General features: G+C 38.6%; 1 protein-coding gene across 2 annotated transcripts in view; it reads right to left on the reverse strand.

Moving 5' to 3' along the window:
• Positions 1-13,859, reverse strand: part of LOC134220457 (uncharacterized) — a 75,826-nt gene extending 61,967 nt beyond the window's left edge. For both annotated transcript variants that reach the window (XM_062699515.1, XM_062699514.1), the window contains exon 1: positions 13,130-13,859. The gene's annotated coding sequence lies outside the window, so the exon portion shown is untranslated. The remainder of the gene's footprint in view (positions 1-13,129) is intronic.
• Positions 13,860-14,098: the final 239 nt, after the last annotated feature.

Raw genomic sequence — 14,098 nt, forward strand, 5'->3', positions numbered from 1 at the left:
AGAAATGCCCCTCTGGGAAGTACCAGAGTGAGATTTCCTTTTCATCTTAATTACTTGGACTGGTGAAAATCCAAGTAATTGAGAAATTTCAATTTTAATCTCATCCAGTGATTTGTCATCACTGGGGAGACCTTTCAAGACGACTTTGAACAATCGCTCAGTTTTGTCGTCGTATGTGAAGAATTTATGGCGCTTCTCAGTTAAATAGTGAAGAAGACGTTTGCGATCGTCAAAGGATCCCGGCAAAACGCGGCAGTCACCCTTCCTAGCAATCTGAAATGAAACCTTGATCCCCTGAAGGTTACTCAAAATCTCATTCCGGAAGCCAGAAAACTCGGCAACAGATACCACAATTGGCGGAATCCTTTGCTTTTTCGCATGAATCGAATCACCTGGGCTAGAGGTAGATTCGATTTGCTCAATATCATCATTAATCAAATCGAACTGATTGCTCAGTTCGATTGGAGAAGAATTATTTCCGATATTAGAGTTAGAAGGAATATCTGAATTCTCCAGCTTCCTTCTATTTTTCCGCGCTTTGGCAGGACGGTCTTGAAACCTTGTTTCTTTTGAAGGAAGTGGAGAATTCAGAGACTCCCTTCCTCTTGTTTTTGTTAATACTCATTGCTGAGCGTGGAGACGTGACCTTCTAAGAGGTTTTTCCCAGAACGGTGTCCCTGCAGGATTACCACCGCTTGTCGGAATTTTACTTCCGCAAACGGGTCCAACGTAAAACGAAGGCACGGGTCCTTGCAAAGATCGTAACGGGATCAGTGGGTACAAATAGCGCTAAGAAGCACCGTTGAAATAAAAATAGCTTCGGGTAGTATTAAAAACTTCCTTCCGCAAAGAGAGAAAGAACCGCACAGCACGAAAGCACGATGCGGTCTGATTCGCTTAAACCTTAATTTTTGTTCAAGCATGGTGCACCATCATCAGCACGAAATCCCCTGACTTTTATCCATTGTTTGCTATCAGATTCAAAAAAGGTATTTATAGCGGGATATCAGAGCTTTGGCTGTAGTTTTCGAATCACTTTCGAAAGGAAACTCTTCTTTCAATTCTCCTGACTCAGAGAGTAAGTCTAATACATAGATGTTTTAACAAAATAAATTATATAATTATACCATGGAAACCTATACATAGTAGTCGAACCTCAAAAAGGGTGAATTCTTTCCAAAGGTCACAGGGCCCTCTTGATACGGTCTCGTGCCCCCCTATGGGGTCGCGCACCACCGCTTGGGGAACGCTGGTTTAACTACTACCGACGCAATCTTTGGCGGAAGTTAATCGTTTCTCGATTCATTTATCAGGTTTGGCCCTTTTCATCCAATAAACCTTTGAGCCTACCGTTGATTGTCTGTCTCGTTTTGCGAGAGCAGCACTTACTACTTAAATGACCACACTTTCGGCACAGCATTACTTTTGGGGAGTATAGACGGACTTTCAGCAGGGTACCGTTCAGACAAGGACAATCTAGTAAAGCTGTTCCTGCAAACGTTACTCGAATCGTATTCGATTCTTTGAAAGAAGCTGCATTAGATGCTGACTCCACACACATTTTAAGCCGTACGCAATCCAATATTGGAAATACCGGTAGCATAGGGTTTTTTTTAATTTACCCTGTCCAAATTCAATCACTTTTTTCGAAGAGGTCATTTCGTCATATACGACGCTGTCAATGTGTGGAATGTACACTCGGCAAATACCCTTGAACCATGAAAGCATAACTGCTTCGGCCCGTATGAATAAAAAGTAGTAATCCACACTTTACTACAAATTATGTAGTATTTACTACTTTTGTAGCAAAACGGTATGAATAAAAGCACGTTTACTTTACTACAATTTTCGAACATACTACTTTTGTGGAACTTGTTTGACAGTTGGTATGAATAAAAGCAGTAAATACTACAAATTATTTGTAGTCTGCTCAGGAGCTTGCTACAAAGTTATTCCATCGCCTGGATTTAAATTTGCCTAAATGGTAAAAGGTGTTTACGAATTGAAATAACCACCGCAAATTAAATTAACGATACGATTAATGTTATTTATCAAAGTTTATACGATGGGGTCGGTTTTCATTATTTTTTTTTACGCTGATCGTTTTTATGCGACGAATTATTTTCAAAATATTGGGACATACTTGGGTTTTTATACGGATGTTCTTGAAGTTTTTTTTTTACGCAGTTGTTTAAAATGTCCCCCACGTAAAAACCGACTTAAGTGTATCGATTTTTGGAAGTGGACGTAAAATGTTCGACGAAACATTTGTTAACTGAATCGAATTACGAGGAGAAGTGGCGAACGGCAAATGCGATCTATACATCCGTGTAACACAAAACAGCAGATTCCAAAAACCACAGTCGAAATGATTTCAACTATAATCGATTATTTGCGTTTTCTACTTACCCTGACTGTAATAAAAAACCGCGTGAAAACCCACATAGATCCCAAATTTAAAATAGTTGCGTAAAAATTAATTACGTTAAAAAAACGCGTAAATGTAATACATATACCAGAGCAAGCGTCAGCGTGTCGGAAAATTGCCGAAAAAACTGACCGTTGGATTCAATGCGATGAAAAATATCAAGATTCTTGGCCCAGAATCAAAATTTCCATCATGCTAGGCTTTTTTACTTCATTTGAATTTGAACTTTTCAACAAAACATAAACAAATCAAATTTTGACAGATGTATTTTGTAGTAAATACTACTTTTTAATTTTCGAAATTAGTATTTACTACTATGTTCGAAAAAGTTTATTATTCATACCAGAGCAACTTTACTACATGTGTAGTAGTAGTATTTGTATTTGTATTTTGTATTTTTGTATTTTATTGAGGGAAAAGCCCGCTGGAGTGGAGTTTGTCAGTTAAAAAAACTCCTTCTCCAGTAGGCATAAAACCTCTTTTTTTTCGGTATCAACAGTTAACAAACCAAATGATACAATGATTTCTTAAAACTAACATCATTATCACTAACACGTTAAAATCTTACATTATTATAATCACCTAACACTAAACAATAATTATTGGGCAGAGGACAGATATCTGGTATACATTTTTTTCAGAGTAGACCGACACAAATTAAAATCGAACACATTATAACATTTGTTAAAAACTCTACACATACTGCTGATGGGCTCATTTTTACCATAATTTGTACGAGACAAGGGAAGTCGAAAAAAGTTATGAGAACGGAGATCACGGAGACGAACATCAATATTAAGCAAACCGAGTAGACCACAACAATCAATGTTTGAGAGTAGCAGATCTGAGACGAATGATGCTTTGGCAACATCACGGCGTAAAGATAGTGGTTCGAGACCAATTAGCTTGCAGCGATCTTCGTATCTTGGTAGATTCTGAGGGTCACTCCAGGGTAAATGGCGTAGAGCAAAGCGTACGAACTTCCGTTGAATAGACTCGATACGTTGAATTCCGTTTTGGTAGTATGGAGCCCAGCATATTCTAAAGTTGATCGAACAAGTGAACAATACAGCGTTTTAAGGCAGTGTATGTCAGAGAAATGCTTAGTGACTCTGAACAAAAAACCTAGGTTTCTAGAGGCTTTGACTGAAATAAAGGCTATATGATCCTTAAATGTAAGTTTCGAATCAAGCATAACTCCTAAGTCTTTCACAGTTGTATCTTTTCTTAAGGTAGTTCCGGAAATTTTGTAGTCGTATTGTACGATAGAGCGTTTACGAGCAAAAGAGATGACTGAACATTTTGAAGCATTCAGAACCATTCGATTAATGACACACCATTCAGCGAATAGATTCAGCTGCGACTGCAAGAATACGGCATCAGAATCACAATGAACTACATGGAATAATTTGAAATCGTCTGCATAGGAAACTTTGTTGCAATCGATAGAGAAATGTACATCGTTCAAATAAATTAGAAATATATACGGTCCAAGATGGCTACCTTGAGGAATGCCTGACGTTACATCGAAAGAAGGTGAAAAATAATTGCCAATCTTGACAGACATTTTACGACCAACCAAGTATGAGTTGAGCCAATCTAATATGGTTCCATGAAATCCGAGTCGTTGTAACTTGGCAACTGCAATCCGATGATTAATTTTGTCAAAATCAGCTGATAGGTCTGTATATATTGCGTCGACTTGTAGACGGCTTTGTAACGAGCGAGCGATGAACGAAGTATAAGATACAAGATTTGTGCAAGTTGATCTCTTAGTCAGGAATCCGTGCTGGTATTCGGAGATATAGTTGGAACAGTTTTGCGTAATAAAAGCAAGAACGATGAGCTCAAATAAGTAACTACATAGGGTAAAAGACCCAATAGTGGAGGAATTAAGCACGTTCTATCACTATTTGTTGGTTCACACCAAGTCCATACTTCATTCCACTTACCTCGAGTGTGCATATGAAAGGTTATTCATTATATTTCATTCAAAAACTGAGCTAATTGCAACAACACCCATCATTGTTTCCTAAAATGGTGCCTCCAATTATTGGCGCAGTGTTCCAATAGTTGCGGTAATCAACGATGTTATCGATCATTTAGTAATCTGCCTTCGATCATTTAGTAATTTGTCAATAACTCATTCCAGAGGCGAAATTTCAAAATGTACTGTATGGTGGAATTTTAGTGCGAAGGTTTTTCTACAAGTCTTCTTAACAGGTCGATGTTCGAATTCCACTATTAAAGGAGTTACGGTGCTAGTTGCTATACTCATACTAAATGATAACAAAAAATGCAATCATTTAGTCTAAGTTACTGCTACTAGCGATATAGCTACGTTATTAGTGAAATTCAAACAACGAACTGTTAGGCTGAGTTGTAGATAAACCTTTGCACTAGAAGTTCACCATACAACACATTTTGAAATTTCGCCTCTGGAATGAGTTATTGACAAACTACTAAATGATCGAAGGCAGATTACTAAATGATCGATAACATCCTTGGCGGTAATTTTTAATTCGGGTTCCTATAGTTGCGAATCTCATTGTTTTCATATGGGACTCGCAACTATGGGAACACTACCGCAACTATTGGTGCAAGGCTGAGAAAAATTTAAGGTATTTAAATGATACTTTACCGATTTTATGGGAAATTCATAACTGTTTTCTGTTATTTCGACTATTAACATGTCAACAAATTGGTAGACTAGATGGTTTGCTGCGTTTGAGACGTAAATTTTGTAAAAATAGCACTACCGCAACTATAGGAACACCCACGACTATTGGAACTTTTACCCTATTGTAGATTTTACTACTTTTTATTCATACCATTGACTACGATTCGGCCAACCATTTTTACACGAATTTTGCGGAGTTCGATTTGCTAAATTTCCTTGACTGATTTGTACTTTTGGTTCAACTCAGCCGAAATCAAAAGAAAACTTATAGGTTTATCGATTTTGCGAAAAAAAAAGAGAAAACCCAGATTAATCCACCTAGCGGTGATGTTGCCTTTCTCGTGCATTATAAAAATAGTATTTTGGCCATTACTCTTGAGCCCATAGTCCGATCTGGCCAATTTCCAATAGGAAACAATGGTAGAGTATCCTGCGTCGAATGCAACTTGTTGCGAGTAAATCGGTTAAGGATAAGTGCCTGAAAAATGAGTGACATTTTTTTCTCAATTTTTCTATAAAATAGTGGTATTTTGGCCATAACTTCCGAGCCCATAATCCGATCTGACCAATTTTCAATAGGAAACAATGGTAGAGTATCCTGCGTCGAACGCAACTTGTTGCGAGTAAATCGGTTGAGGATAAGTGCCTGAAAAATGAGTGACATTTTTTTTCTCAATTTTTCTATTAAAAAAGTGGTATTTTGGCCATAACTTCTGAGCCCATAGTCCGATCTAGTCAATTTTCAATAGGAAACAATTGTAGAGTATACTGCGTCGAATGCAACTTGTTGCGAGTAAATCGGTTAAGGATAAGTACCTGAAAAATGAGTGACATTTTTTTTTGGGTTGGTGCGCACAGACACACACACATACACACACACACACACACACACACACACACACACACATACACACAGACATCACCTCAATTCGTCGAGCTGAGTCGATCGGTATATAACACTATGGGTCTCCGGGCCTTCTATAAAAAGTTTGTTTTTGAAGCGATTATATAGCCTTTACGTATACTTAGTATACGAGAAAGGCAAAAAGATGGTGAATGGGCCTTCACCGCATTCAGGGTATACCCTTACTTGTGGTGCGGACGCTATGCCGTTGGAAAAGGCATTCTCACGAAGGATGTTATTAGAATTTTTAACTTCTATTCTAATATTTAAAGCTCCATCAGAAGGGTCTGGTGCATCTTCCATTCCATTCATATTTTGGATGCAGGACTCTTGCTGTATCAAATTGAGTACCTCTGATCACGTGCTTAGTCGAACTTATGAGTAGAACAAAAGGGGCTACTTATCTTTTTAGTGTTGTAGAAACAAAATGCTTTGTGCGGAACACTAACTTCGAACAATATACCTCGAGCAATAATTATTCCTCACAAAACGGAGAACGAGAGCAAACGTCTGTCTACACTGACTGCTGATCTGCGAATCCTAATTATTGGTTATTAAGTATCTGTCTCATTTGACTTAAACTTAAACATAAACTTAAAAGTGACAGTTCGAAAATTAGAAAATCACCCGGTCATAAGAATGGCAGGTGCTACCCAGCAATTCCAATAAGACATCGATGCAAAATTATTCGATATCTGTCAAAAGTAATCTTGCTCTGCGAGCAGGGTTATTCGATAATTATTGAAATGTCACATTTAAGTTTAATTACAGTTAATTCTCCAAATGAGGCAGACCTTAAAAACGTAATTTTAGATTGATTTAGCAAAAAAATGCTTGAAACAAACAGAATCAATGTGGTAATGACATATTTTTTCAGGCAAAATTAACCCAAATAGAAATTTATTTTCAAACAAAAAGGTTTGCTGCATTTACAAATTTACATTTAGAAACAACCAAAATTGTAGTTGAAAAAACGTGTAAATAATACCGCAAACAATAATGATTTTCATGAAATAACTTTCACTGCCTGTGAAATACGCAAATGGAATAATACTGGCGCACCCGTTTGGTAAAGTCGTGTGGTATTGTGGTTAATCGAAACTTGGAAAGAACTCATTAACTGTCACCAATCACTACCCAGTTCTCCCTCGCTTTACCACAGTTTTCCTGCAATAATCAATAGTTTTTGTTCTTCCATTTTCTTATCATAATTAAGCAATGGTTACAGTTGACAAAACAATTTCATAAAATACTTTGATATGTATATCAAAAAATATTTTAATTTTTTTTTTTGTTTTTAGATGCGTATTATGTTTTCGAACTTCAATCTTCGGATTCAAAGCCCATAGTTATACCAACAGAGTCATTACTAACTTGTTACTACGATGCATTCGATGATAAATGCGTACTTTTAAAGAAGGGGTCGTTTACCAAATCTAGAAGAAGAGCGTAAGCCTCATACTTCGTGGAAATTTCTCCAATGTTGGTTACCATGCATTATAAATTGAACGAGATTTTTTATCTACCGTGACGAAATTCCATCGATATCGTCGCCTCAAAATACATGACAAAAGCCGTGCGCAAGATTCTCGATGTGTAAGGCTAGCTTTAAGGCGATAAATCGTGTATCCCATGCTTGCCTATGGGAGGGACATTCCATACAATACAACATGTTGGTGGCTTGGTACGAGTCTTTGATTTAGTCTAAGAACCCAACCGAAGTGACAATCGTCTTAAAATTAGTCTAAAAAATTTTTTTCGACCTTCCAGGGCATAGAAGTATTATTGTGATAGCCTCAGTCATGATATAGGTACAAATGCAAAGATGATAACTTGACCTAGAAACCTTGCAGTCAATAATTGATGGAAGTGTTTAATAAAAACTAATTAGCAAGGCGGCAATGTTCAAGTGGGATGTGTAATGCCAATAATAAGATATGTTTAACCCTTGTGTGGCCAGCTGGGTACCCGGGTACCTTTTTGGAATTCAATTCGCGATATCTAAATGAATTTTCATAGTAGGAGGTTGAAACTCTGTCATATCCACAATAATGGCGGCTACAATCGATTGTACGGGTTAACTGAAATTTTGATTAAGGAGGGGTGGAGGGAGGGGTTCCGACATTTTTTTACCCTTTAAATGGCCGGCAGGGTACCCGGGTACCCACGAAACTAAAATGCTTATATCTTCGGCAATTTTTAACCGTTTTCAACCGTTTTGGGCTTATTCGATTCAGAATTTTGTCCTTTATCATGCTGTTTCAGGATTGGACCGGTCCGATCCCTCGGATCACCGGGAAATCCGGATTTCTAGGGACACGTCCTGCATAGATTGTACTGATCGTGGATTTTGGTAGGTAATAAGCAATATGAGTATCAAACTTCTTGATATTTCATCAGCAGGTTGATTTTTATTGATTTGGGTCCATCAGACGTGGAGATCTTCAATTGGCCATTCCAGAACAGGTTCTTCGAGGGGTCATAGGTGGCCATGAACTATTTTCAAGGGAACATCAACAATATGGGTATCAAACTTCTTGAAATCATTTACAGCGTGTGTTCTTGACAAGTTGACTCCGAAGTGGCCATTTTGGAACAAGTTTCCCGGGCGGGGAAGGGGGTGGGTGTTTGGTCAAGGTTGGCTAAAAACATTTCTCATTGGATCCCCAACAATATGGATGTCAAAATCACAGATAAACAGACGTCTCACTTAGAACAAATTGCAATCAAAATCATCGTCACGGAAACATTTCCGCCCAATGCTAAAATCACTGTGTGTGGCCAAGCGGAAACCAGATGGCGGTAGTGCGCAAACGTCAAACCCAAGCAAAATCGATGGGAGCGCCATCGGTGGCCGATTGACCACCTACAGAAAATTAAATCAACCGTTAAAAAGGTGAACGATGTAACATGTGTTGAGTGAGACGTCTGTTTCTCTGTGTCAAAATTCTTGAAACTTTCACAGCCGACTGTTGTTTATTATCTTGGTTCCAACAGATGTGTAAAAATTTGAGTGGCCATTTCGGAACAGATTCCCAGTGGGGCCAAGAATGGTCATAAACATTTTTCAATGAAACCTCAACAATATGGGCATCAAATTTCTTGAAATTGCCTCAGCAGTTTGTTTCTGATTGTTTTAGAGCCACCAGACCTGTTGACTTTATAGTTTCCATTCCAGGACAGGTTCCCCGCGCCACACATCTTTTTCTAGTTTCCCATCGAGAATTGTACGTAGCCTATCTTCACCGGCTCCTTCTTGATTAAGGCAAAAGCCTCCACTACTGCCCTGCGATCGAATGTAGTCAATGTCGTCCGCAAAGATTAGGAGCATATGCGACCATGTGATGATAGTGTCATTCTTCTGCACACCAGATCTCCTAATCACCCCCTCGAGTGCAATATCTATATACATTAAAATGAATTTCTGTCTGTCTGAACCTTATAGACTCCGAATCTACTGAACCGATCAGCGTGAAAATGTGTATGCTGAGGTTTTCGGGGCCGGGAAAGGTTCTTAAGGTGGTATGAGACCCCTCCCTTCTTTGGAAAGGGGCTCCCATACAAATGAAACAGAAATTTCTGGATAACTCGAGATCTAAGCAGAGAATAAATTAATTTTAGGCGAAACGAAGTTCGTGGGGTCTGCTAGTTTACAATAAATTTGAAAGCGCATCACTCTACTTCAATCTCTCCACGGTCACAAACGCGGTTGATATGTCGTCTGCAACCCGAATACTTTATTTCGAGTCATCAATTAATCAGCCTCGCCGGAGAACCATGTTCAGACATTATCTGCCACATCTAATTTCTTTTCACTGAATCGTACGCTGCTTTGAAATCAATAGACAGATGGTGAGTCTGTAAGTTGTACTCCCGAAATTCATAAAGGGTCATCTTCAGGCTAAACATCTCATCCGTCGGCCAGACAGGTAGATTTTGAAACTAGAACGAAGAAACTGATAAGACTAGACAGTTTTTTTATCTACTGAGGGAGCGCTACTGAGGGAGTTACAGATTTTTTTCACACAGATTATCAGTGGATTCAGAATACAAGTAAATGTTGAGAAGGGGGATGAAATGATGATGTAATCACTCGCTCACTGCAAGCCGAATATATCTTCGCACTTGCCACGAGTTCGTACGGAATTAATTTGAATTTTTGGGTCAAGGTTCGAGAGGCAGAGGTCCGTCTTGGTTAACGAACTGCCAATGTTATAAATATAAAGCAACTGATGGAATTTCTAATTGGATGTAGGAAACAAGCTCTTTAGTTCATTTTCAATTCTAGCAGATACTGCTAGAATAGTCAAGTTGAAGGTATAGGAATAGAAATGGTATGGAAGTCAATTTCCAGTTCTAGCGATTGCTAGAAATAAATATAAAGAAAGATACAAAGTAGGAGAATGGAACGGACCTTGAATTGAACCCACGACCTCCCACGTAGCAGTAGCCTTATGACTACCAAGCCCGCTCTCTTCTCTTTCTCTTTTTACTTTGTTACAAAAAAAAAATTCACGATTACGCAACTGTTGAAAACAAAATAAGAAATGACGATTGCTTCGGGAATTCCGGTATTTCAGGAGGACTTCTTGGTGGCCACTCAGGATCAATGAATGATATTCGCAATCTCACGCTTAGAATCATAAGGGCGTAACTGTTTTGATCGATTTATCTTCGACGAGTTCATGGTTGTAATGAAGGATGATTGCATCTTCTTCTTCTTCTTATTGGCATTACATCCCTAAACTAGGACAGAGCCGCCTCGCAGCTTAGTGTTCATTAAGCACTTCCACAGTTATTAACTGCGAGGTTTCTTAGCCAAGTTATCATTTTGCATTCGTGAGGCTAACACGATGATACCTAATGCCCAGGGAAGTGGAGGCAATTTCCAATCCGAAAATTGCCTAGACCGGCACCGGGAATCGAACCCAGCCACCCTCAGCATAGTCTTGCTTTGTAGCCGCGCGTCTTTCCGCACGGCTAAGGAGGGCCCTTTTGCATCTTCTACCTGAAGTAAATATCAAATCGATGAAGAGAAATCGATCAATACAGTTACCCCCCTATGATTCTAAGTGCGAGCAAAGACTCTGCTTCTATACTGCTATTACAAACGATTTTCGAAAGTTTCTAGAACGAACTGCAATAATTGACCACTGCTCTGGATTTCCCTGCACTTCTGGAGCACCATTTGGGGACCACCGGTAGCCCTTGCATTAATTTTGCTCTCACAAAAAATGACGAATTTCAAGAATTACCCACTGCTCGGAGCAGTCTGCTCCGGATGATTCGGAGCTTCCCAAGGATAACTTAGTGTCCACCTGGAATCAATTGGCCCTGGACATTACTTTATAACGGATTATTTATAAAAAAGGCGCAACTTTCTAGAACAAACTTTTGTAGTATCACATAGAGGCCACCTAGAATCGAAGAGTAGTGCATGTGTTGATTTTGATGTGACAATGTTAAAACAAACGGTTTATGAAAAGTCACATCACAGAATTTCTGGAATCGATCATATCTCCGAGTGTCCGGAATCTTATGGTGGGTCTCCTGCTGGTCACCCAGCGTCAATGAGTGGTCCTTGCATTGATTTTGCACTCACATTGCTAGACAAATTGATTTAAAAGAAAATACGGCTCTGAAAATGTTTATGAACATTCCTAACTCCTTAGGGAACCTATTCCGGAATTGGCAATCCGGAGTGAACTTGTTTGATGAACCCAAATAGATAAGAAATAAACGCTTGAGACAATTTCAAGAAGCTTGACACCCATATTGTTGGGGTTCCAATGAGAAATGTTTTTGGCCAACCCCGGCTCCCGGGGAACCTATTCGAGAATGGCCACTTCGGGGTCAACTTGTCTGGTGAGCCTAGGATCATGAAGGACATATGCAAGAGTTAATTTCATGAAGTTTGATACCCATATTGTTGATGTTCCATTGAACAATGTTCATGGCCACCTATTACCACTCGAGGAACCTGTTCTGGAATGGCCAATCGAAAGTCTGCACTTCTGATGGACTCAAATCGATAAAAATCAATCTAGTGATGAAATTTCAAGAAGTTAGATACCCATATCGCTGATTAGCTACCGAAATCCACGATCAGTATTATTTATGCAGGACATGTTCCTGGAAATCCAGATAACATCTTTATTTAGAGAAGAGAAAATTCTGAATCGAATAAGCCCAAAATCGTTGAAATCGGTTGTAAATTTCCAGAGATATAAGCATTTTAGTTTCCTGGGTACCCGGGTACCCTGCCGGCCTGTTAAGGGTGTTTTTTTTGCCGGCCACAAAACGGTTAAGTCTAACATTTCAAAATTCAAAGAAAAGGGGCCTGTTTCGAGTTTGTTGTTTCATTAAACTACAATTAAAATAAAATTAAAAAAAAAATAATCTTCTGAAGGTACAAACTAGACTGGCTTTTAATTTGATCCGTCCTCCTGATCTACTCATAATAGTGGATTCGTATTCAATGTCTGCAGTTCATAAAGTCAATCATACTGTCATTAAATTTTGTAGTTTTTAGTTTTTTTTAAATAAATGTTGTACTATTATCTGTGTTTTCATTAGTTTTGTGATCTCTTATTTTTCTAAACTGTTCAAAATATGTAAGTATATAATATTATAAGCTAATTTTTCAAATATATTTTAATCAAAAATTACCATCCTCTATGTTCATGTCCCTATACTGATAAGTCATACATGGGTTGAGAATGGCCCGTTATGTCAAACACAATTCCAATGAAGAAAAATAAACATGAATACCTACTTTAAATTTCAGGAATAGGCAAGATCAGTGGCGTAGCCACGGGGGTGGTTTTGGGTATAAAACCGGCCCCAGAGACACATTTTTTGGAAGAAATTTTTTTTTTCGAAAAAAAAAATGTTCAGAAAACCCCCCCCAGACCAATTTTCTGGCTACGCCACTGGGCAAGATGGAACAACACAAATTCGAGACAAAAAATCAATTTCTCAAGTACTGATGCTGATAGTCATTAAGACCTTTCACCTTATTATTGATGGACCATTATCAGTCATATGCGTCTAATTTGCTATCAATCATAAGTTAAAATATGTAGAATATGAAGGGAGTAGCATTTTGCTTACATACCTACTGACCTATTAATTGCTTTCCATTGTCCACTTGTGCAATCTACGTCTATGTTCGATTAGTACAGCTACAATTCCGGCACGGATTGCATCCAGCGATAACCAGAATAGAAGTTGCTCTACCCTTCACGCAAATATGCAAACAATTTTCACCAAAATCAAATAAATTTACTTTTCGGGAAATGCTAATGATGGAACCACGGATGGAACACGAAGCAGCCAGACGATGGCCAGCCAACAGAGCTATCAAATTCCAGGCACTCATACACCAATAAATCGAGAACTGCCACCAACACTTGTTTCGCAATCAACTCTTTCACCACGCACTACTTTTCTCTTCTTCTGGCGAATAAGGAACACCTTCAACACGAGTTTATGCTTTCTCTTTTTAACATCCGATCAACCATCCACCAGCAGCCTCTTCCAAAACTTTTTCTCCAGTTGGGTGGAAAATCTGAAAAATTTCCCAATTCACTGTCATCAACTTTGGTTGCACTTTACTATACAGGACATTCACAATGATCCGTCGTACGTACAACTGCAGACGGCAAACTCTATTAAGAATTGTACGGCAATACTGTTTTCTTTCGGTTGTCGATCGAATTCTTATTTTTCAGCGATTATATTAATGGATGGAGAAATATTTGATACGCGAACGCTTTATCATTTTGTATGAAAAGCCACAGCACAACGTAACTCGACGACGGAGAAAAACGAACTGGACAGTGAACGGACGGGCCAAACTCAATTATTGATGATGATAATGACTGCGATGATGACAATCTGGTCAACACAACACGCAAAAGAAAAACAAAAACGCACACAAAACTTCCCCACTGTAAAGCAAATGGAGTGCATCAAGTATCAAAGTTGTTGTCCTCGATTAACATGTGAAAAGGGCGTCATCCATAACGTAAACATTGAGTAAATGCTGTTAAAAAAATGCATCTCAATCTCCATTTACCATTTT

The sequence above is a fragment of the Armigeres subalbatus genome, chromosome 3, assembly GCF_024139115.2.
Source record: "Armigeres subalbatus isolate Guangzhou_Male chromosome 3, GZ_Asu_2, whole genome shotgun sequence".
NCBI classification, from domain to species: Eukaryota; Metazoa; Arthropoda; class Insecta; order Diptera; family Culicidae; genus Armigeres; species Armigeres subalbatus.